The 26,742-nt window shown below is 32.3% G+C and overlaps 1 protein-coding gene across 4 annotated transcripts in view; it reads left to right on the plus strand.

The window, feature by feature from the left end:
• The first annotated feature begins 20,660 nt into the window (after nucleotides 1-20,660).
• Nucleotides 20,661-26,742, plus strand: part of jp (junctophilin) — a 288,282-nt gene continuing 282,200 nt past the window's right edge. Inside the window, exon 1 of one of the 4 annotated variants that reach the window (XM_085813222.1) lies at nucleotides 20,661-21,054. The gene's annotated coding sequence lies outside the window, so the exon portion shown is untranslated. Of the gene's footprint in view, nucleotides 21,055-21,078; nucleotides 21,317-21,356; nucleotides 21,539-26,742 lie in introns of those variants that run through there. The other 3 variants (XM_085813224.1, XM_085813223.1, XM_085813225.1) reach the window with 3 other exon arrangements.

Here is a 26,742-nt window from a genome sequence, read left to right on the forward strand (position 1 = left end):
ATGGAAAATTTTCGGCTTAGAATTCAAAAAGATTTCTTTATCTCACACGAATATATTAAATATGTCCATTGTAACATGTGACATACTGAATTATGACGAATCTAAATAGTGAAAACCTCGTCTGTATGTGAAGTGTCTATTCTGGTTGACTATCTTAACTAGAACCGTCATTATTTTAGGGTAAGGCTTATATAACGAGTTCTGAAAAATCATGCTAGGATTATTTTCGAGAAATTCGGTAGTAGTAACAAATTTATTTTTAAGTGTTTAAGATTAATGCTTTAAGCAAGCGTTAAAACTCAGATTTAATGCAAACCTATTTTTTTGCTAATAGTGTATTATTAATCCACTAGCAAAACTTAGTTCTTGTTAATATTACAATAAGACTAGTCTTTATTTGTATCTGTAATTAGAACTGGACATTTCATGAATTTCTGTTTTCTCATCTTATAGAATTTCAATAATTTGTAACATTCCATTAAACCAGTTAATGTAGAGACATAAGTTTTTTTTTTTTTTTTTTTTTTTTTTTTTTTTTTAAAGATAGGAGATGAGAAAATTAGCAGTGCCCTCGCCGGGACTCGAACCACGGGCCTCTCGAATACGCGTCGAGTGTGCTGACCACTACACCACGAAAGCATGCTAAGATAGTGGGAGAAATACCTTATATACCCCCTTTTAAAGGGCGAGTGAGGTCTAGGGAAACTAATCGTCAAATCCTGACGGTGGAGAATCATCATCCACCGCCTTTTTTTAATTCGGACGCCACTGTAGAGACAATACGTTTTTTTGGAAACAGATGAGAAAAATGAGCAGTGCCCTCGCCGAGACTCGAACCACAGACTTTTCGAATACGCGCCGAGTGTGCTGGCCACTGCACCACGAAGGCATGCTAAGAAGGCCATAGAAATACCTTATAACGATATTTGAATATCTACCCCGGTTAGGTTCGTGAGCCAATTTCGCGTTAAACTTATTTGTGTAGTATTTGGTTACTAACTTATTTAAATTTTAATTGACTATTATCTTGAGTTATCTGTCATAAGTGCTAGCTGATTGTGTGAGCACCAGATGTGTATTTTTAGTTTAGTCAAGATAAAAGAGTTCTTTACATCTTTCTTAAAAGCTTTAGTTAATTTTAAACTTAGTGATAATTCGCTGTCAGTCTAACTAGATTTTGGATCCAGTTTATGATAGCTAAGAAGACCAAATTTTATAAATTTAACGCTGAGTGTAAATATTTTAAACTACTTTTCTACCATCAAGTTAAGACAGTTATCAAGCATATATTTGTTACTAAAAGGCAAAATGGAGTCATATTTCTGTCGTTACACATCAAAATCTAGAAATAATTAATTTTAGATAGATAGGCATGTTCAATAACGAGGCAACTGAAACTACGCGTCTGCTCTGAAAGCAATGTACTGGAATGAAGCTGAAATTGCTACCCCGAAGGAAAAGTTTTCAAACGGAATTCAAAGCCTTACTCTGAGGGAAAAGTTGTTGAAGTATTCTACTCCAAAAGGAAATTTCTTGAGACTGAAATATCATTCTGGAAGGAAATGGAAATGAGAAAAGATAGAAAGGATAAGTATCTGAACAAAATCTGGTTAGTTTGTGGACATTAGGAGTTTTTTGAAGTAGAAGAGATGAAAAAAAGGCAGTGCTTTGCCGGGACTCGAACCACAGACCTCTCGAATGCGCGTCGAGCGTGCTGACCGTTACACCACGAAGGCATGCTAAGAAGGCTGGAGAAATACCTTATAAATTTAGAAACTAAATAATTTCATACCAGCTCTTGAAAAGTTGGAAACGCTATTCGTTAAGGAAATTAAAGATGTAATTCCAAAGGGAAAACCCTTTAAAGAAATTAAAAGTGCTAATCAAAGGAAAATTTTCGATGGAAATTCAAATTTTATTTCGGAGAGCACATAAATAAGCGAAATGATATTATTTCTATATAGTGAAAGTCTGTACGGTCATTAGGCTCTTTTTGAAGCAGGATATATGAAAAACGTGCAATAACCTTTCCCGGAATTCGAACTCCGGATCTTTCGATTACACGCGGATGTGATTGCAGTTACACCACGAAAGCACTTGGAAAGGAGAGAGAAAAGCTTATAGATCTAGTAGAATCATAACTTTTATGCACAGAGAAAATCATAAATGCACGGGGGAATCACATTTATACGCAGAGGAACTCATAAAACGCATTTGTTTGAAACTGCTTTTACTTTATTTGTTTAAAACTTCTATTTACTGCGCTTCTTATATTATTTCGGCGGACTGGAAAAGAAGCTCCAATATATAAAGGTATATTAGTATGAAAATGATTGGGTATGTATTTATTTATATTTTCAAAGTCAAATTTTTTCTTTGACAGAATAATTAGTTGCAGTTTCAGTCAACGTGATTCACCATATGGTAGACCGTCGTCTTTCATAAAGCGTGACTTGCATCCTTGCATCTTGTGCGGAGCCGAGAGAAATCAATCAAGGTATTCCATTATGATTTCTTTGTGTTCTCTTGTGCATTTCCTGCTTGCTCCGAAATGAGTACTTTTCCCGTTGCGTTCAATGATCCTAGTCGTTGGCTGTTCATAACACACGTCCGCGAATACGTTATCATTATTCGTATATAAATGACTACTGAAAATAAGAAAAATAGATTACATTTAAGCTGGCTACTATTTATTAAGGAACAGAGATAAAAGTCTCAGTATTTCGCTTAAATTTAGAAAGTACCAGCTTTTTTATATTTGGTCAGATAGCCATGAAGGAATGGCCTTTAAAGTATCATATGAAAGGTTAGATTGCACTAGTTTTTGTTGCTTATTTGTAGCATAAAATTAGGTGTTATTTAGACATGTATCGTTAATTTCTCAATACACCATTTTCCAAATGATCTGCGATGGAGTGCCACGAACTGATTAACATTTTGTTTGCAAAACGCTTGCGCGAATAATTTAGTTTGTTAATTTCACAATGACAGCCAGATTAAACTTGAAATAAAAATTAAATATCTAACGCTTTGTCTAATGGTAATATACTTCTGAGAGGAAGATAAAACTATTTTATTTCGGGCAGTGGCAACATATATCTTTAAATCAGTCAGTTTGTTGATTAAATTTGAAAAAAGAGACATTGCTTTTACATTACAGATTTTGTTTATCAAAATTTAATTACATTTGCACCAGATATAAAGTATATAAAAAGAACCAAATCAAAAATCAAAATGCTTATCAAAATTTATTTACATTTGCACCAGACATAAACTAGATAAAAAGAACCAAATCAAAAATCAAAATGCTTTGTGGAAATCAGGCCCTAGTAAACTTACGTGCAAAATGCTGGATTAGCTTCATAGACCATAAAATGTAATATCGCGCTTACAAAATATTTTCATCTTTTCCCTATATATCGTTGATTAATAACGACTCACTTAATAACACAAGCTGTACTTTACACATCTCTTCAAATTTTGTCACGTTCCAACTTATTATCAAGCAGTTTTGGGAATTCCGAGACTGTAATCTAAACCAAAGATAATTTGATTTCTGAAAGGACATTCAAATCAAATCGCATAAACTTCTAGATACGAATCTTTTAGAAGATCCAAGCAATAATGAAAAATGCCAAATGCCGATGAATGGTGCTGCCAAGGGAAAGTGAAGGGATTTTCAGTTTCCAACGGAAAGACAAGAATTTGCAGTTTGGAAAGCAACACATCAAACTTTCTTAAAATGGAATCGAAAATTTCAGTTTTTAAATGCAATCGATCGATAAGGCTGAGAGAAGATGTGTTTAAAAGTATATAGTAAATCATGGATCAAAGAGAACGGATTAAATTGAATTTATTTCAGACTGCAAAATTGGCTAGTAAAACACATGAAATCATTTAGTTAGTTTATGATGATGTTGCAGTAATAACGAAAATGATTTATAAAAGCTTTGAGAGGGGAATTTTTCATTAAAGTTCTCCAATCAAGATGAAATATCAGTATGACATAGATTTTGGTTTTCAACAAAACTTGACGGAATTGTTCTATCGAGTTTGTACCGAATTACTTTGCGATGAACTGTCAATATTTTAAACGCTTATCAGTGCGTTTAGGAGACACTATTTGCAGAAAATAACCTGAAAAGTGAGCAGACAATTTCATCCTTTCTTGAGAAACTGCACTGTGTTACAGATTGCTTCTGGTAAGACAGCTGTATCAATTTAAAATGATACACTGTATTCTAATGCATCTTATTGACTGGATTTGATATCACGGCACTTATTGTTTTTCCCCAAAGTTAAAATGATTATAAAAGATAAGTGCTTTGAACCCATTCAGGACATCAATGCAGCTACGCCCGCGTAACAAAGACACTCACGAAAGACGACTACCAAGATATTTCAGATAATGGCAGAAACGATATAAGTCTTGATTAATTTTAACATTAATCATATTTTTACAGAGCAATATAACTAGGGACAACTAATCATTGCCCGAATGTTGAAAGCGGAGCATAAATGCAAAAGGGAATTAGTCTGAAGAGAATGGAATTTATAAAAGATTATAAAAGATTGTCTTCCCCAGTTTCTTTTTTGACTAACCTGTACCTCACATATTTTGACGTCGGTCCTCAGTGGAATATTTTTTTCTGTAATATAATAATGAACTAGGAGTTCCAAGCATTTATTTTATCTAAGTCATAATTCGTTAGATACAAAATGGTGACTAATAATGATTTATCCTACAGAAACTAAAAAGAAAGTTAAATACTATCGCAGAAGGGATAATTAAAGATTATATAATAAGTAACCAACTAAGCTTCAAAGTCTAGTATAGTAAGTACATCAGCTTCTAAGCTCAATTTGCAGCTAGCCAAATCTGTAAATGAAAAACTTTATGTTGTAGAGTATCATGATTTACAAAATAAAACTTTTAAGGAGAAAACTGACAATGCTGGCTCAATTTCAGCGAGGAAACAAAATAATTACTAGAATTTATTTTAGAAGCACAAGACAAGTTTGCAGTTAATCCTTTAATGGAAAAAAACTCCATTATTGTAGTAAACAATAGCTTAAAGGCATGATATTTATTTCACAATTATTTACAGTGGAAAGAAACGCTTATTATATTTATAGACTGAGTGAGTGTTTACAAGGAAATCGAGATATTGCAGTGAACCAAAATAACAATATCTTGTTTTTATGTAAAACGGCGCAAACACTCTATTGTTTTCTGGTTGAGACGGAACTAAGATTTTGTGCTATTATCAGATCGATATTTTATGCTATTTGTTTTTCTGGTAGCCTAAAGCCATAAAGCTATTAACAGTATTAAAATACTTTTAAAAAAGAGACTGGAATCTGCGCATGAATCCATTTGTAATGTGTTACGCGGCTTTTAACTCTGAAACTGTCAGATATAGAAATAACATAGAGGTATCAACCTAACCGGGAAGTAATTTAAACTGTGAACATACAACATTCATTTTAATTTGATTCATCGAATTAATCTTCATTTTAAATTGATCATTATTCAAAAATCTAAAATAAAACTGTAACAATTCCTAAGTGGTTAGAACAATTTAGTAAATAGTGGAATGTCGAGTTAATTAAAATTTTTTTAACTTCTAATCAAAAAGAGAAAATCACGGCGAGAGCATTGCTCAATTTTTCATGTTTCCTGCTTCAAAATAACGTAATGACCATACAAGGTACGAAAAAAGCAACTGAACGATAGTACAATGAAATCTCAGTTTGCGAGTTAAGTTGCTCATAAAGGCCTTCCATCAATAGAAATTTTCTTAAACAGAATTTCCCCGCCCTCCATAAGAATGGATTAATTTGTTTATGAACCTCAGATAACTATTTACACTTTACAAAAGTACTTTGGGTCCAAGCTTCTATTCCCAAACCAGTGGAAATATTTAAATATGAAGCAAAATTGTAAACGCAATTTTAAAGAGATGAAATATCCGAAAACTTATTTTAATTTTAGTATACCTGTATAGAGAAAAGAGAAAAGAGTAAGTGGAAAAGAAAGTGACAAGGAAGAAGTTCAATTCACTTCCATAAAAACATCAGATAGTTATCTTTAGTGCGCAAATTTTATTTTTTATTCATCTCTAAGAGCCGCTCGACTCTGCGGAGATACATTGGGCTACTGTTTCCCTCAAAATTTGCCCAGTGTGGTTTGTTGTTGCCTACCTTTAAAAGTGTTCCTAAATTAAAACATGACATTGCTATTAAAAAGTTTTATACCGCTACTTGATACTGTTTGTGTTATGGTGATACCGTTATGGGAAAACGTCGTATTTTATATCATTTTGCCCTAATTTCGCGGATTAGAGAACTATGATAATTTTTTTCTGACCACATGACTTCCTTGTACGGAATATTAAATTATACGCATTTTTATTGCATTTCATTTCAACTTATTAGATTGAATTAAACCTACTTCGCCGACAGCGCATAAACCACAATAGAATAAATGCATTCTTTAAAATTCACTTTGTTTACCATAGCGACACTCTGGCGCTAGGTTTACTTAACAGTATTATATTTCGTTCATATTATAACTATGTCTATGTCTTATCACTTAGTAAGAGGCAATCGACCATTAACGGCCTTTACCAATATATGATACTTGACTTTTAAATGCTTGAAGAATCGAGTAAGTTGTATCAAATAATATGGAAGTACTTGTACACATGCTGTGCTAGAACTCAGAGATTACTAGCGACGGAGTCTCCTGTGCCGCCGTCCGTAGAATAAGTAAACTTTGAACAAATGAGGTGCTCGTGTAGCGCCATCTATTAGTAGTGAACAAAAGCATTTTAGTTGAGCTCTGGTTGCGCCATCTCTTGCAGGATGTATTGTAAGGCATGTGTATTTTAAAAATTTCATAAAAAATTATTCTTTTGATAAGCAATAATTGGCAAGTAAAATGATGAAAAACACAATTTGCAGTACACTGAAACGTTTCACAAGAGTAAAAACTACACACAAAATCTACCTGCTTTGGCAGAAACAAAGTCCATAGCGCTTTGTAATTTAATAAGTAAATCTACAAGTAAATAAATTAAGTAAAATCTTGGCTAACTAAGAAGAAAACGAAAATATATACATTACCACCGACTATTATGGTGAATAGTGCGGGGCCTCTTGTGGTGTTGTTCAATTGTGAAATCACAATTTCCTAGTTTTTTGATGATATTCTTAGGATGACTGTCACATTTCATAAAAAAGTTATGAGAAGCTTTTAGAATTTCAGAATCCGTGGGTTTAATTTTTAAATCATTGTGAAGAGTGCTGTTTAGTACAAACCAAGGCGCATCTGTAATTATTTGGATGGCCTTGTTTTGCCGATTGAACCAAAATACGAGGTGCACATCTACATGTTATAGTAGTCTTATATACAAAATTTCAACGTTCTGAGGCTACTCATTTTTGAGTTATGCAAGATGCGTACGTTCGTACGCACGTAAGTACATACGTCCGTACAGAAGCCACGAAAAGTTTTCTTCAGAATTCATTTTAAAGCAGTTTTTTAGTTTTTTGGAGGAAAAGAGTCTTTTATTCTGTCCTTATGTACAGATATCACGCAAAAACATCATTAAATTGCATTCGAAAGCGGTCAAAGTGGATATTTTCGTTGAAATATGCTGCCTGAAGCTTTTCGCGATTACAATACTTCCTTTTTACCTCGTACAAGGAATTAAAAAACAGACAACTTTATTTTTTTTCCTCCTTTCAACTTCCACAGTTGCCTTTTATTGTTGCTTCTAATGCTCAGTAACCCCCCCTTTAACGCAAACTCGCTTAAGGCGAATACTAGGGTAATATGTACATAATTTCGGTTCCGGCAGCCATGCATATAGTCTTACAGGAAGTTTTACCGGTTAACGCGAATTTCTGTTAGAAGGAATTATGAATTGTTTTTTAATCCATCAGGTTACCAGATTTTTTTCACTTAACACGAATTCTCAACGTTTTTCATTTTAACCAATGTAAAGAACCACATTTGTCTCCAATTGCTACAAGTCACCTTCAGCCTTTGGATCAAAGCTTCATTGCTCTTATGAAGAAATCTATCACAAATGATTTGTGACAGCTGTAATTTGCGCTGCTGAAAAGAAGACGGAAACGCTAGTTTGGAGTGTGTTTGTTGCAATAAAAGCTATCGTCCCACTCTAGAGATGCAATATTTGCAAACAATTTTAGCAGAGCGTGGAGACATAAAGACGCTAATTTCGTTGACTATTTAGACGATACCATTTCACCTAACGAAAGGAATATTTTGCAAACCTCGTTGTAAACCCTGGTATTAGTTTTGTCCAGTTTGATGACGATGTTTCCATGTATGCTGCTGTAGTGGAATCTCATGTATAAGTAGTTTTGTCTTAAGTGCAAGAAATGTCATCAGATGAAAGTGAGAAGTATAAGTATCCTTCCGCCCATCCATCAGTAAGTGTTATACACCTTGAATGCTTCGGAAAGTTTTTCTGCAACATACGAAATGATGCTAGTCTTACTGAAGCCATGAGTAAAGATGGCCATGAAGTTACTCTACATTTTTGTTTCTGTCTCAGACAGCGTAATATTTTAGAATTTTTCATCAGGAAACGATCTGCGAGTTTTCATGTGTGCTAGTATACTAGTACAGTAGCTCATATAGTATGTAGTGTTTTCGATGCCGACACACATAATATACTGTAGTACCTGTGTTCCTATATACAGTAAATGGTTAATGTAAAGGAAAACTATTCCAGAAATAAAATTTGAGTCTCCACATAACACGAACTCTTGATTTTTCGGTTAACGGGGGTTTTAGTTCTGTTTTGTTGAGTTCATTTTCATGCTGCTTTACTACCCTCTCTCAGTCTTGTTAATTTCCAAGCCCATGGCTTTTTTTTACCGACACAATTTCACAGAAAAAAATGCCTAATTATCAAAGACTTCAAAGTTACTGCTTGTAACCCAATGTGGCCATAATTTCTTCCATACCGCACTCAAGACCCTGCAAGATACTGATTGCCAATCTTTGTTATTGTGAGTTAATCAACGTAAAATTTTTAAATAACATTTCTAGAAGTCATTGACAAACTGTGGCTTAGATTCCTCAAAATCCTTTTGAAAATCATACCCGGTCGATTTCAATATTCGTAACTCGAGACAACGTTTGTCGTAAGAGTCTTTTTCGCTCATATAATTTGTTTGCGAAATGATGCGTTCGTGATTCCTGGTTCCACTGTAGTAGAAAATTGAGAAATTAAAGTGGAATTCGCAGGCATCTTCTTTGCTTTCAACAAACTTCGTCTTCTTTGCTTTCAACGAACTTCATCTTCTTTACTTTCAACGAACTTCATCTTCTTTGCTTTCAACGAGCGAATGACTATTCCACCAAGTTTCGTAAAATCATTGCTTCATTGGCAGCCAAAGCAAGAATATAATTTAATATAACAATAACAGATAAATACATTGATTTCGTCTGCTGTTGTAGACTCATATAAATATCTAGTTTGCGTAGCAGAAAAAGAAGGTGCTGGAACGAACCTAATCTTTTGTATTGTAAAGAATATTTTAAGAAAAATGTTGATAAAACTGTTTGATTAGCTATCTCTTTTTTCCATTTTATCAATGACTTCAATACGCAAGATCCAAAATTCAACAAATATTTTAAAAAGTTGTATTTCTATAATTTACAGTGAATAAATTATCAATATACTAGAATATAATTACAGTCAAATTTGATCTTTTTTTATATTTGGTAAATTTTTGTTTTAAATATTTATTGATTGCCAAACAGAGTGTACTGATTTTTCTTTAAAAACAAAATTCTTACAATTTGTAAATTATTGCGGCATATTTTAGCACAGTGACGATATAAATATATCTAGGGTGGTTAAAGTAATAAAATACAGCTTGAAGTCAGTTAAATATATTGTTAAGCATTAATTGTATATAACTGTACAGTCCTAAAATAGGGAATTTCAGTATTCAGTACTTTAGAAGAGTTGGATTTACAAGCATTTTAACTTATAATAAATTTCAAGATTATATAACCCATCGATAAAAAGCAAATAACAAAATTAAAACCTCAGGAATTAGAGCTGTTAGTTAAAATGATATGTCCTCAAAATATTCGCGTTCGCATTATACACTACAATTAAATATATAATGTAACAGTTAAAGAAGACTCGTAAAATGGAATGATTAGATGGATGTGTGTATTTATATATAAATAAAAGCAGACCGGTTGAAGATTGACAAGAAACCAGACGGGAGGAAACCCTGAATGTTTTGCCTTATTTGTCTCAAAATGCTGTATTTTTTAAAAATTTGTTTCGGTGAATATCATAAAGAGAACTATAATTCTATATATTTCCTTCATGGGGTTGGTGTCCAAAAGTCTTTTCTTTCTTATGGTCTTTTGGTAATTGCGCATTGAGATACGAATGAGAAAAAAATGTGTAGTATCTTAGACTAGCAAGAGTTTAAATTCGGCTGGTTAATGCAGGGGGGGGGTATCGCATGGTTAAATATATGATAGAATATATCAGCAAGAGAAATTTGATGATGGATTGGATTGGATTATTCAATTACGGCAAAGCACACGAGGGCTATCTTCCTAAAGGGAGGGATGCCTTCTTGGAGGACTTTCTACGGGAAACTGGCTCGTATACACGTTACACATAGGGAAACCACGAAAACGCCCATGCAGCCAGCCCGTTCGCGGGATTCGAACCTCGGACCGAACTACTAGTGTTCAGCGTCTTTACCGCTCGGCAGCTGGTGGGCCGATTTGATGATGGAGGATGCTTCATTTCTGTATCATTTGGTAAGCATATTTTTACTGGATTCTCTCTTACCTCTTTCAACGTCTTGAAAACAGCCCAAAATCAAATGAGCCATCAGATGACAATTGAAGACTTCTATAAGAAAAATTAAAATCTACATCCTTCATAAAATCTTCCTGAAAAGGTACGTTGCTTATGCGAGACGAATAGTTGAAATTAAGTAAAAGTCGTTCTCATTTTTGCATTAAATATTATGCAGTTTGAATTCTTAATTAAATATTTAAGTATTTTAAAATAAAAGCAAGATGATAAAAATTTATAGAACTAGTACTACTGTAAAAAAAGCATTAAAATTCTATAGATAAAATATACTTATAGTATTGATAAATCGAAATTTCGATTATGCAACTTTTTTATCTATATACTTTTCCTTAGCAGTCCTTTATAAGATGCATAAACGAGACTTTACTGCATTAGATATATTATCATTAAAAAAACTCTCGAGAATTAATTGTAAAGGCTTATCAAATTAAAAGCATAAATCCATTATATAATTATTCATGTAATTAATTTATTAAATTATATCAATTTCAGTAAATTAGACAAATTTTTTCAGTAATTTTTCCGTCATCCATATTTATGCGACATAGCATATAACGTGTTAGAACGATTGATGTGTTCCTGTTTTAATAGTCGCGCTTGGCTGTTGTCAAGTGAAATTCTACGCAACTGCCTTCGTATGTTCATTAATTCAAATGAATATAGAGCGTAGAAACGAACAACAAATGGCGATATGTTTCTGCTCAGCCATTATTAAGAGTTGGTGTCGCGTGATCACGTGCGTCCACGAAGGAAGGTCAGTAGTTTTATTTTATTTATTTATTTTTTTATTATTTCCTTCATTTACCTTTTTGCATTTTCTGTTTCTTCCGCTGTTAAAAAGAGCATAGATGTCTTCTTTTGCTACGATTTGTGTACTATGGTATCTCATGAAAAAAAAAATCTTGGCTTTTGGAACAGAGAGATAATCTTTTCCTGATATATATTCGCGTTAATTCCCGTTTCTTCTAAAACAAAGTAACCACGCAGAAGTTAATGTTATTAAAAGAAGCAGATTTAGGGGAAAAGGGTTGAAGCTTGCAACCTAATCCTTTATATTCAAGTTTGGTTTCTGAAAGATGAAGTATAATTATATCATTGTATTGGTAGACGTCTTCTATAATCTCCTCCCCTCCCCCCCCCAAAAAAAGAAAATAATTAAAAGAGAGTGAAAAAAATTTCCTCCCCTTCCCCAAGTAAAAACATGTGTATATATATATATTCATTTGTAGATATGCAGATTGCGTCAGAAGAACTAAAGTGGCAAACACATCTTGAAAAATTCCAATTTTTAATATTTATTAAAAATTTCTGAACCACGTAATATGCTTTATAGACGCAATATATTTAGTTTAGCCACCTTAATCATCAATCGCAGCCTTTAGACGACCTCAGAAGAGAGAAGAGACGTAGGAGATAAATCCAGAAATGTCTTGCAGATTTTCTACCTCAGTTCATCTTGAATAATGCTAGAAATCTTTTTACGATGCCTTCGTTTTCGCTGCAATGATAATAGTTAAAATGACTGCATACCAAAGCCGCATATCAGACTAATATGAACAATAAAAGTGTTCTTTCTGAATTTTCTTAGCCCCGTGTGTTGGCGGAGAGTCTTAATGAGAAGCATAAGGTCTTCTTGTAAAAGTACTTTCAACTATGGTTTCCCGACCGTTTGGAACGGGCTGCTTGCATGGTCCGCTCTCAAATATTTTTCAAGCATGTGTGGGAAATATGTGTAAACTACTTCTCACACTGTGCTCTGCCCGATCCTTAGTATAGAAGTCTGAATCCAATGTTTTCTTATCCTCTGAATTGTTTTTCTTTTCAATGGTTACTTCAATTTGTTTATAGTATCCTTCTTGTCACTGTTGTTTTTGTTGTAGATGAACAAATCGGGTATTATTTTCATAGGAAATCTCTCCAGGAAGAAAGTTTGCTGCCTGTTAAACTCTAAAATAATCGTTATCTACTAATATATGCAACTTGACAAGCACTTATGAACGTCCTGTTCTTCAAGAATAAATACTTCAAGCATATGAAAGCGTGATCTTCAGCGTCTTCCATCTTTGAACCGATATGATTCAGAGTTTGTCTATTTAGAATAAAAGATAAATTTACTATTATATTTTATGAAAAATTTTAAAGTATTGTGTAAACTTTCCGAATATATACGATCGAATTTATTCCTCAGCTTTAGTCTGGATAATCTGTCAGGTGTGTGAAACATCTCAAGAAATTTAGATCCACAGAAGTGAATCAAAAATTAATTACAATATTTAACTAGAAAAATGAAAGAAACTAAATTCATATTACATTATACAAAATTCGTAACAAGACTTAAATGGATTTTCGTATGTTTATTTTATGGTTCTATATATCATGAGTATTACATAAACAAATTGTTTACAAAATTGAGTTGAAAATAATAAACATAAATTTATATTAAATTACTTCTGTTGTGCGTATATTCAATAAATTATGCACCGTACACATCGTATGAATAACCTCCTATTTCTCGCATTGGCGGAAACAATGCGATAAATAGGAGTGCTAATTCCCGTTTCTCGACAAAGTCGCTACAAAATTCCCATTATCTATTATTTAGTAATTTAGTATATCTTCAGTGCTAAAACTTCCTTATAATTGGTAAAATAAAATTCATCTAACAGAGAAAATGAGAGCGTTACACAGAGGAACACAAAATGAATGGAGAAATAAAGGTTAAAAGTTAAAATTAAAAAGTTAGGATGTTAGTTGGAATGGCACTACATAGAATATATAACAAATATTAAAATGCATTTTTGCCCTTTTTAGTGTTTATTCCCACGATGGGATTATTTACCTGACTACAAGGCGAAGAAGTATGGATATATTTAAAGATTTTAAAACAATATCATGGTACAAAAATTACGGAAATGTTAAAAGAAATTTAATACACGACACAAAGAAAATTGAAAATGCATACGTGATTGACGATGATTTGTAGTAAAGGATTTACCATTTTCTTCAGATCTGAAGTAAAATTCGTAGGGTTTCTAGAAAACGAGGACATAATTTAGGTGTAAGAAATGCATTCCGACTAGAATGAACCCGGAATTAGGAGTCGGATGTTTTCTCTTTCTGTAGTCATTTGAAGCCGTGAATATCGAAGGCATTTGTTTTAGTAAACCGCATTTGCTTTAGTTGAAATACAGTTAATCTAACGTTCCTTTCAGTAGTAAATATGGCTGCTTCCAAACGAAACAAACACAGTACAGGTTAATGCAAATCGAGCTGAGGCAAGGATTTTTAACGTTGGTGAAAGCTTCATATATCAGTGGAAAAAAATTATGATAATTATGACAAAAAATAAATCTCCTTTTCGTAAAGGAGTAACGATGTGGCCTATTCTGGAAGAAAGTGTTGAAACCCAGGTACTAGAAAATCGCCAGACTGGATTAATTGTAACAAGAAACAGCATACATTTATTTGCCTTAAAGGGTGGGTAAAAAATAGTGCAAAATGAAAGTGAAAACTCTAATGCAGCTTTGAGTTAGGCTAGTCGACGTGTACAGGCCTCATCGCTCAAGCGTGGTGGACACACAATGTACTGATTTCCGACATTCTTTTTTGTTTTTGTTTTGTAAATTTGATCGTTTATTTGTACGACTATCAGTAAAAATATATGGAAAGAATTTTATTCACTTCCGACAATTCCTTCATGGCACTGCATTTTTCACAAACATTCGTGCGTATATGTTTTCTAAATTGCGCTTTGAAAGAGGTATTAACCATACTTTACGGTATTTTCTGTTATAATGCAATTTTCAAAGGCATCGTGATAAATACAGAGTGACAAAGTGTTCTTTCGAAAAATAAATGCTATTCGAATAAATAAAATAAAATTTAAAAAACATTTATATGAATAAATATGCAGGGTACACAATGCAAATGAATAGAAATTTTTAAAATAAATATTTAAAGAAATGCAATTTAACCACTCAACCCAAATAATTAAAATGAAATTCTAAGAAAAGAAATATTTAAAAATAGCAACTGTGATTAAAAAATATATTATGGACTAAAAATATATGCAAGAATGAAGAACCAATAATCGCGCAGAATAAAAGGGAAAGTGAAATAGGGTACCATAAACTGAGAAGTTTGTTAAGTGAATAATTCTTGGCACAAAGTAAAAAAAATGCGTTAAGGTATTCCGAATTATATATTCAATTTCAAGCATACTGTAATTAAACTTGACTCTGAGTACATACACACGAGTATACAGACGAGAACTCCAGAAAAAAAGTTGTAGAAGTATTGTTACGAAATGTACAGGCGCGGTGAGATAGCTTCCCCGCAAAGCAGTTTTAGGGTTGCCATAAATGGCAAGGGAAGACGAGGATGCCACATTTGGCGAGAAATAGCCCATTTGGCGACAAAATTGGCGATATGCCATGGACGGATGGAGAACCTTTTGGAACGAATTCTTACCGGCTTAGCCCAGAATGTTCTCGAACACAAGCCGAAAGCTGTGTAAACCCTGCTGGTCCGCAGTCAGGGAGAGTGTGCCTCATCGAGAGGGCGAGAGTGTGTGCCTTGCATTGAGTGCGATATAGTATCGAGTTAGTGTGTCGCATCTAGTTAGTCCGTGCGGAGATGATCGAGTTCACAGCGAGTGCCGAGTGGGTCGTCGTGTGCACCGAAAGAGTCTCATAGTGTATCGCGGTTAATGTATCGTCGAGAGAGCGTGTTGAGCTCCAGGAACGACTGAATCGAAGAGTCGGGCGCTGTGCTCTGTGTGTCGTCGAGTGCATCGCGAGTTGTAGCGTGGAGAGTCTCGAGAGTACATGTAGTTCCAAGAACGACGGAGCAAAGTCGGAAGCTGTACTCTGGTGCTTTGCAGTGAAGCTGTTTCCACCGTGATAGCCAGATAACCTGAAGGCTGTGTCGTTGATTGTGTCAGCGTGTTTATAGTAGTTCATCGACGACTGTAAAAACGTGTTTTGGAGCTGTCTTGACAAAACTGGCCAATAAAGTGTGTTTTGATACTTCCTTAAGTAGTACTGTCATTATTCACTCCAAATTGTCACGAAACCCTTACGAACATGAAGGAAGAAAATAACGTAACATCTGGTGACAGGAAAAGAAAAGCGCAACAGTATCATATCGCATGATTTTAAAACAACAAAACAGTCACACAAAAGAGACCGAACTGTATAAATGCAAAAAACGATTATTTTCGTAATAAAAAATTGTTGTACTGTATTTTTAAATTTATTTATATTTTCTCAATTAAAATTTAGTTTGCTTTGAAACTTTCAAACCGGATTAGAGAATCTGGACTGATTAAAGCCGAAAACGTGGTATTGCTGTATATTAAAATGGTTTTGAATTGTTTGGAATGTTTATGTCACATATATTTATAGTAAAAATCATCAAAAAAGTACTCTTTCATCAAAATAATATATATTTTAATCATATTACAAAATGCATTTATTTTGTAACGACGGATAAATTTTGTATAAAACGTACATTTGTGTATCATATTACCTGATTTTATCAATAACTATTTTGGAAAAAAAAATTTTGAAAGGTTTCAGATTTTAAATTACGTCCAAAGAAACTTTGTGTGTTGCCTTTATTTATTACTATCATGTTCTCTGCACTTTAAATTACTATTTATTACTATCATGTTCTCTGCACTTGTGCACCATAAAATTCAGTTCAACAGCAATGTCGCAAAATAATTTTAATATGTGCATATCTTTAGATTTTCCGATACACAGTCTCACGCGCTGGAGTTAAAAAGGTTTTCTTTCCCCGTAGAGAGTTACCATTGCTCGCTTTTAAATCATGGAGTTAATCAAAAATTCGTTAAAGGTTTACAAAATATGAAATTGATAATAAAATAATTTCCAAATTTCAAATTTGGGCCTTCAAATGCCCATATTCGCAGTAGGATTACGTCATTCAAAATTGGATAGCTCTAGGTACCCTTGGTTTATCACAATGCGAGAAACATATATACATTTATGCAAATTCTTCATTATTTAATTTCTTCAAGTATAACGCAGGACTCTAACATTTGGTTGCAACAATTTGAAAAGTGACACGCTGTTTATATTGATTAGACGCAAAATCGCAAAACGGAAATAACAGTCCTTCAGGGACCAAGCCCCTTTGGACTAAAAAATTAATGTAGTAGTAAATTACTAGTAAACTGCTTTTAATTGATAATTTTTTTTTTTTTACCGAACTGCAAATTACTGGATAAGTCAATGAATTTAAAATAGCACTTTAAATTTACCGTCTTTTTAGGTAAATTTCAGAAGCTCGAAGTTTGAAACTAACATGTATAATACAGTCTTAATTACTGAGATTTTTAGCTTCGTGTTGATCACTTCTTTTCACTGATGGCTGAGATGTTAGTTGTTATTTTTTACACTACTGATTCTGCTACCCAAAGCACTGAACAAATCACCACTCTCTAGAATGAAAATATAACTTAGGTACAGATCCGAAAAACGTTTTCGATGTTTCAAATCTCATTATAAAATTAAACGACAGCACTACCTTTTATGTGGTTTATTATAATAGTATATCAACAGATTCTCGTGAATTCGAAAAATTTTGTTTTCAACTCAGAAGTGGTCTTACGATTTATAAACATAGTCTGTACTTTATATAGTCTGTACTTTATTTATGACTTATTCTACAATGGAAAGACCAATAAGAAAGGCTTTCGATTAGCTATTGTATCTAATTTCAGTTTGTCTGGTAATGACTCTGCAACATTCTTTGGCAACACAGATATTAAATCTGATGATAGCACTGGAAATGATGAACGTTTCCTACTAAGATAGGAAAAATGGCAAAGCAACGCTTCTGGGATTTTCTTTAGTTCAATTAATCTATTATTCAATCTTTTTTTTATCTTTCCTGAATTCCTCAATTTCCCCTCGCATTTCCTCGTCAGGATGAGAATTTAAAGTTAGATGAAGTAAATATTTAAACGGGTGAATCTTGGAGTTTATTCAGAGCCTGTTTTCGCTAGCCAGAGCACGTTTTGTTTCTGACCTTCTATTACGTTGATATGCCTTTTTGCCATTTGAATAATTATCCCACCTGTTAGGTTGTCGAGACAACCTAGTTTAGTTGTAATTTAAAGTGCTAGTGTATCACTACTTTTTTAGACTCGGATTTATTGTGTTAGAAATTCTTAGTTTCCACCGCAAGTTATCGGTGTTATTGTAAAGCACGAAGTACGTGCCTTTCTGTTCATAGTTTAAAATGATAAAGGGTTATTTTCACCCTTCTTCTGTGCTGATATTATTTCACGCCTGTGCTACAAGTCTCCAGGGTGATTAGGTGGATCTACATTAGTTTATGCGGCCGAAGGGAGTTAGATACTATACGCTTATGTAAATAAAAATTAGAAAGATTAGGCACTAATTTGTTTGTCGAAAGAAGGAAAATTAAATACAATATTCCTGAATGTTGGATCTTTTTTTTGTAATGTAACAAATAAGAGGAACTAAATTCGATTCTCAGGGAGATAGCAAAATTTTCAGGATTCCTTGTTCCAAAAAATGAGCATTATAATTCTACAGTTCTATCATAAACTTCTTTCTTCATCCTTGACGATATTTCTTATATTCACTGGAAACTTGCTTCGAGTAATATTTATTTAATTTCGAAGATTAGAAGTACCAGAGCCCCGTAGGAGGCCGTCAGGAATGATAAAAAATTCAATAAATAAATATTAAAACAGTAAATAATTTATGATTCCAGTTAAGTAACGTGTGGAGCGATAAATAAACCTATAAATACATTAAGGTAGATAAAAAATAAAGAGGTAAAAATGCAATTAAAATATAAAACTAAATAAAATAATAAAGCAAAGAAAACTTAGCTAATTAATAACGAATTATAAAAAAATAACAAAATCAAACGAAATAACAAAACAAACTTATGGGGAGTGAGTTCATTGTGAAAAGACGAAGGATGAGAGAAGATAAATACTTTAAACAGTTTGCAGTTTAAAGAATTATTAAAATAGCTTCATTATTTTGGCTTCTTATCTATTCAAAATCTTTTTGACAAGATGAATACAGCCCAAGCTTTCTTGACCAGATGGATATAGTCCATAACCATTCTTCTTCCTGATAGGATCGTATTTCGATTTAAAAAAAAATAAGTTTTCTGTCTCAGCTTTGATAGCTTCTTGCATGTATTGTGCTCTTCCCAACGAAAACGAGATACAAGTTCAGTATCCTAGTATCAATATTAGTTTCATTAACTAACAAATAAAATACTGCAATGATAGTAAAGTTTTCTGTTAATAATGCGATTCCGTTATGCGAGAAATTACCAGAGCTCATTCTATTTAGGGCGTCGGTGCGCTCCGACTAAGTTTAAGCCCTGTTATTCTCCCTTTCTTATGAAAAAAAGACCTCTTCGTTTCTCTCCAAGCATTTAAAAAAAGAAAAATAAGGAAAAAGAGACCTCAAAAGAGAAATGGGTTTATATAAACTGTAGATAACAGGTTTAATTTTTTCTGAAAAAAAGGAAATAAACAAGAAAACATGTTTTAGAATTTTTTCAATTTTGAATAGTAAAGAAATGAGATCTAGTTATTCTATCATTATTCAAGAGCTCAACTGATACATTAAGAAATTCATATTTAATATGGGAGTCAACCAAAAATTAAGGATTATGATTCATTATATACTAGCGGTTTCTTAATCGGATGGGAGTTGCCTAATCTAGACAGGGCCTTTTTCGAGCTTACCTTAACAGATTACAATAAAAAGTAAAGAAGGAACAACTAAGACATGTGTGAACTCACGTGATCCAAAAGAGTTGAAACAACTTTCAATTTAGACATATAACTCAATAGGAATAACGTTTCCTTAATTAAATTCAATAACTATAACACGTTACAAATTAAAAATATTATAGATAACTCATATTTATAAATAATTACGTGTATAATAATAAAACTCAAATTTATCTTCATCTTTATAACGTATAACATTCAAATTTCAGTTTTACCTAACACTTGAAATGCACAATTAAAATAAAGAAACACTGGAGCAGGGTGGACAGTTCGATAAGAAAGAGTATTGGAGCAATAAAGGTAGAGCTCCATTACTGTAGACATTTGAGAAAAAAAAATTATTTTCTGTATAAATCTAAAAGTGTATTGAGAATTAGTTAAGAAATGTATGTTATTTTTATGAAATGTTTCTTTCCTTCTGTAGATCAAATTGCAAGTTTAATAAAGCTACTTTAAATCCTTTTAAATTACATTTAAATATAACTTTAAATTCTTTTAATTTCTGTCTCAAAAATCGTCCCTTTTTAATATGTTGCTTGTTTGTAAGTTACAAAAGTGAAACTCATTTAAGATTTAGCAGCATACGGCCCAAACATTCCCATGTGATTCACCATCCCACTATAGATAATCGTCAATATGCGACAACAGCGTTTTAATCAAAATAACTTTCTTTTCAAAAATTCATCATTTCTCAAAACATTTGTCTCTGTAACAGCGGGTATTTTCAGAAGAATGCAAACAAATGCGAGCGCAACCCGATTCTAAAAGCGCAAATAATTACAGGGTCTCATCATCATCTTCCCGGAGGAATGGAACCGATCCGACCCTCCCCTCCTTTCGCGTCCGTGGCTCTCGCCAGACAGCGCCAGCGTCGTTCCGAGTGTCTGTCCCGGTTACCATAGTTACATTACTAAGACCTGGGAAAAGTCGTAGTTAGCAGATACAAAATTCTTCCGTACGCTGTATGCGATTCTAGTCGCGATCAAGGTAACTTAACGCACACACAGTGGATGATGTGGTCGTGGTGGCTCAGGCAATGTGAAGAAGAAAATGTGCGAGTGAGTATGGCAGAATAAGACTGCACATGCGTAATGATGAGCCAATAACTCCGGCAAAACCTCCCGCTTCGAACAGAGTGGTTCGGTCCGACACCGCTCTGGAACGTTTTAAAGAAGGAAACAGAGAAGAGGAGAGAGGACTTTAAAAACAAACAAACAAAAATCTTTGCAAGGGGGAGCTTTGGAAGCATGTCTACTGTCGTGTGCCGTGCTCCCCCCGGCTTTCTTTTAGTTACCACCCAAGTTCGGGTACAAGCTATTCTGGAAAAGCACCCAAAGTGTAAGTAGACGAGTACGCATGTTTTTCTATCCCAGTCATCTCCTAACTGTGCCGCGCTGGAATTTGTGTGAACTTACCCGTCATCGTTTCAAGACTATTTTTTGCCTGTTAAAAGAGCTGAGTGCCGCTGGAAGTTATCATCTTCCCTTTTGTATTTCGTAAATATTATTCGTTATTTGCATGACACTGTGCATGAGACTGTACAGATTCTATAGACTTGGGATCTTGTGATGTTGCAGAACTCACATTTAAGATTTTGAAGGTATTCGTGAATAGTTATAAGATTATCAAAGTATGTGTTCACTCATACTAGAAATTTCTAAATCATTGGATACAAACGTAGATAGGCACCTGAGTGTGTTATAATTTTGATAACTAACAAGTGACTGGTTTGAAGATAATGGGATACCATAGTTAACAACATGCAATGGAATATCGCTATTATGTTGGGCATACATTGCTTTTGTCATGCTATACACTTTATGTAGGTAATTTTCTATTTCTTTACTAGAGCAGAAGCAATAGTTTGTATTCTAAGTGTGTGGGATGTAGTTTCAGTTTGTCATTTAAGTTTTTGAACAGGTGAATCGGCAATTGTGCGTACAGTAATGCTTCTACGGCTTCTTACAGAATATCTAGTTTTTAAGGGTACTGATATCAGATTGATTTCAAAATAAAAGAAGCGTTAATCGTACGTTGTAGTCCTAATTAAGATCTTTCTCCGCATTAGTAAACTAATACTGTAATAAAAATATGCCGTCACATATTTTTAAAGGTTGTTATCGCATATCGAAATAACATTGTTTGCCATCTTGATATTTTAAATCTACGTCTTGGTGTAAATAGTGTCAATAACTGACCTTTAATTTTGTATATAATTCGTGTGCTAACATATGGAAAGGTTCGGTTCTCAGCTGCTTCTAAAAGTACCTTCTAAGATAAAGAGCAATATCGAGCATTTTATATGACATCCTATAATTTTCAAATTATTTGCCAATGCCGCTCTGCGAATGTGAATAATTAAACTATAGAGCATAAAATATAAACATTAATAGTATATCTGAATGTAAACATTTTATGACATTATTGTCACGTACATCTGTCTTGATTGCTGAAAAATCGCAAAGTTTCAAAACAATAATGCAAAAAATAAGTGACCGCCATTTACTTAGATTGTAATGTAACGTTCAATTAGAAAACCAGCTTTCTTTTTAATTGGCCAAATATGTATTTTTCATTGTGAGTGCGAGTTTAATATTGCTTCATTATTTAACGACAATACAAGTAAAAATAAAGTGGATAATCAGTGGTTTACGGAACATGTTAATCATTCAGTATTAATTTTTTCAGAAGTATTTCTAAACTTATTTTACAAACAAGGAATAGTTAGATTTTAAAATAGTCGAAATTCTACTTAAATTTGAGAACTATTTCAAAGGCATTAGGTTTTCGATTAATATAATTCGAAAAAGAGTGTGTGGTTTTCTTTTGAAATAGAACATGTATGAAAAATCTCCTCTTTCTTTGGAAGTAAAATTGTTTAGCATAATCTTTCAAGATTTTACACAGTCATAATTTTTTATAGAATTCTGCTTCGAAAGTTAAGTACAACTGTAAATTGAAAATACTTTTTTAACCAAAAGCATTCTTTTATACTCTTCTTAAATTAAAACACTGATGAAAGCGCTGGAAATTTTTCCGGTTTTAGTTAAGGTAAAAATTACAACAAATTTAGGCCTAGTAAAGTGCCTAGTGTTGCCATTCATAACAACGTTTTGTTACAAATAAATAAAATAACTTTTTCCTTCTCTAATTGATGACCTAAAAATAGTTCCATTGCAATAGAAATTGAAATCTGTTATCTCATGTAATGAACAAATGAAAAGATGTGAATAGATCAACGCGTATAGCATTCATTAGCCGATGTCGATACGAATGGAATTTTCTGTTTTTCAGCAGACGATCAAGAAAAATAAATTAACCAACAATCATAAGGTGATTGAGCTTATTTCTAAATGCGAGTTGGAGGAATGTTTCAATATTACATACTAAAATGTTTCAAACAAGGAAGTGCTTTCTCTATCTAGAACGGAATGTTAGAAAAAGTATCCTCTAAAATAAATGTTTATTGTATAGAGTTACTTATTTGCTTGCGATAAAATTCATTATCAAATTACGTAAGAATTTCACTTTACTGCTTTTTTAAATAACCTGCTGCTGCACTATTATGATAATGGGAAAATATCTTTTTCTGTATGGTATATACTCTTGAATAATGCATGCAGATGAATTTTAGAACTTGAATAATATATTCACACTGTATTAATTCCTCCATTCAAACATATTACAATTCTAAATATTTTATATGAAGGTTGTTTGAAAAAGACGGCTATAGAATATGTTTCTTTAAATATTGGATCTAGATAGTTACTTCAAATTTCCAAGCTTCTTAAAATAAAATGGAGAATTCTTTGAAAATATTTTTAAGAGTATGAAGACTCTGTAGAAATAAAACTTACTCTTGTATATGCTATTTCTAGAGAAAAAAACTCAGTTGATAAAATATTTATAATGTTATATTTAGTAAAGAATTTTCATCTTCTCAAATGAAAGGTATAGCTGGTACCATTTCGAGTTATGTAAAAAAAGCCTGCTGTTTAACGGTAATTGATAGAAAAAATAACTTAAGTCTATAAATTTGTTATTATTAAGTATCCCCGCAAATATTTTGCATAAATAATATATGAAACATTTTATTTTCAATTCATTAAGACATTGTAAATTTTATATAATAACTGATGGTTTTCTCTCCAGTGATCATAAAGGATGATATTATTTTTATAGAACCATTTCATATCCGATGAGGAAAGTGTTTTCATACAGTTTTGTAGATTATTTTGTCTACAAGTCTTTGCCGATAGAACTACATATTTAGAATCAATATTCAAGAAAATGAAGTTTGTAACAGTGTTTATTGAATATCCTGTACATACCATCTACTTGCCTTTCTTGATATACTTTTCCTTCCTCATTTCTTTTAGTTTCATACTTCAAGCTTCAGGTTTTAAAAACATTTGCAAGGTAATTTTTATCTCATAATTTGTTTTGCGTTAATTGAACTGAAATGAGCAACACGTGTCTAAACTTATGTTGTGGAAAATGTATCATCCTCTTCACCGGATATTAGCCATTTATACTACAGTGACTGAGAAAATGACTTGCAAGGAATACTCAATTTTACAGCTTCTATCTTCTTAGCATTTCGTAGTTTTAATTACCGTGTGAGTTAGGTTTTAGCACACTTCGTTTAAAGCATGTTGTGTTTTCAAAATTCCGTAATAACATCAATATAACTCTGTTTATTTTTCTCATATTATTAATAGAAAAATTTCGCTTTTCCTTCATTCTGAGTTCGTACTTTTATTCTATCCTTGCAAAATGAGAAAATGTTTATAAATATAGATAAAGATTCAGCTGTTTATGCCAAAAATACAATCTCAGAGATGTAGCTTTAAGTCACAGAAGCGAAGGAATTCGTTTTTTCTTTTTGTGCATAGATTCTTGATAATGAAAATCGATAAAAAAATTAAAAACTATCAAAAAACTATCAGAGCTACAGATTAAACAGTTGTTTCTTTAGAATAAAACAATAAATAAGGTTTATGATGTATTCTACATATTTAACAAAGATACTTTGATTCATAAATCTGTATGGAACAAATATCATGTGAACTATTATTTAAAATATGAAGTAAAATAATACATGAGAAAATAAAATACTTGCTTTTTCTCTAATACCAAATTTTGAATTGAATTAGAAAATCTTAAAATTTATATAAATCTTATTTTTAATTCTAATTTGGAAGCTGCTATTCTGTTATGTGTTATCTTTAAATCAGTTTGTAGAGTGAAACTACAATCAGACGAAATGTTCATTCTAAAGCTGTATTTTAAGTTTTAGTTGTATTTAACCTCTGCTTATAACTATTAATAGAGATTCTAATGTGACTTAAAGTATTTAAACTCTATGAATTCTAACTTTATAAACGACAAGAGATATTTACTTTTGCCTTTTTAAAAGTAGAGTTGTGCCAACAAAGGCCCTTTTAACCTTGTTTACCGGGTTCGTTTGAAAAGAGAAATAATGAGGTCAGCAAATATCAACAGATTTTCGTAAAGCTAAAACAGGTAAGATTTAGTAAATGTAGTAACAAATTGAAAAAAAATATATATATATATATATATACTTGGTTAATTTTTTTACCGAATTATTTTCTTTTCTCTTATTTTTGTCGCTAGTTCTTCATGAAAAACCTTGATAGCTTGCAAACGCTTAGAATATCCCGATCGCTTGGCGAGGCAAGAGAACTTAAAGAGGTGAAGCTAAATTTACAGCGAGTCATGACGTACGGGAACTTATTTGGAAGCACGGAGAGGGGGTAAAAGTAGTGTCAGAACGCCACTTCTGAATGCGCTTCCTTGCATTTCGAACGATGACTAAAACAATCGTAAAAATCCTCTAGAACGTTTCACATTAATGAGCGATTAAGAAGAAGGCATTTGGTTGTGATGCTGCTCGTATGCTAAATATATGGAATTTTCATAAATATGGTTAAATTTTTTAATGTGACTATGAATTATAGTAAAATTCCAAATATTCGGATGGAACAGCGACTGCAGTTCATGAAGTTATTCTAAAGTGTTTACTGAAATTAAAATTAAGGGATTTTATTTGCTCGCTTGTCGTATTTTATTTCAAAAGAATATTGCATTGAAAATTAAATCAGCAAAATGGGACCTAAATTGCAAAACACGGCTTTCGACAAAATTATGCAATGAATTTTATTATTATTATTTATTTTTTAAATGCACATTTTCTTAATAAATGCACATTCTTATAAATATTTTAGCATTTTAATATTACTTTTCATATAATATTTTCATATATATTACTTTTCATTAAGTCAAAGATATACTTAAAAACTTATAAATAAATTTAAAATAAGTTTGACTTACATAGAAGAGAAACAGGTCGATATAAAATATAATACTGTAAATGAAATAAAATAAAAAATAAAAAAGTAATAAATATGTATATATTTAAGATATTAAAAAAGTAACCTTAATTTGCCGTAGAATGTTTTTTGGAGAAACAATAGTGTAGAAAACATTATTCATTCGAAATTAATTTGGAAGAAAATGGCGACTAATAAAATGAAAAGTTTTTTTTTTGTTCCTGAAAAGGAGAGTTACTTTTATCTGATCATCCTCGAAATCAATAGATTTTATTCAGAATCTTCTCTTTTCTAAGTTTGTTTTTAGTCCAATCATAATTTTTATATTGGTACATTTCTCTGCAAATTATATGAGACAATTTCTGTCAATAAAAATGAAATTCAATAACAAAATTTTTCAATATTTTCAATATTTAATAAATAAATCATAATAATACAACAATGATAAATTAATTTTAAATAGCAATGTTTAATAATGTTTAATAAAATGTTTAGCAATAATGAAAAATAATAAAAAAAAGAATAATAATAAAAAAATGGAAAGCTTTCAGATTTTACATTACACCCCAAAGGGGCCTTTTTTTAACGTTTTGTGTCTTACCTTTATTTACTAAATATCACGTTCTTCGCACTTAAACCACAAAATTCAATTCAACATCAATATCGCAAAATA

This window comes from Stegodyphus dumicola, chromosome 3 (assembly GCF_044657685.1).
Source record: "Stegodyphus dumicola isolate Sdum_Otavi_A_Nest chromosome 3, ASM4465768v1".
Lineage (NCBI taxonomy): Eukaryota > Metazoa > Arthropoda > Arachnida > Araneae > Eresidae > Stegodyphus > Stegodyphus dumicola.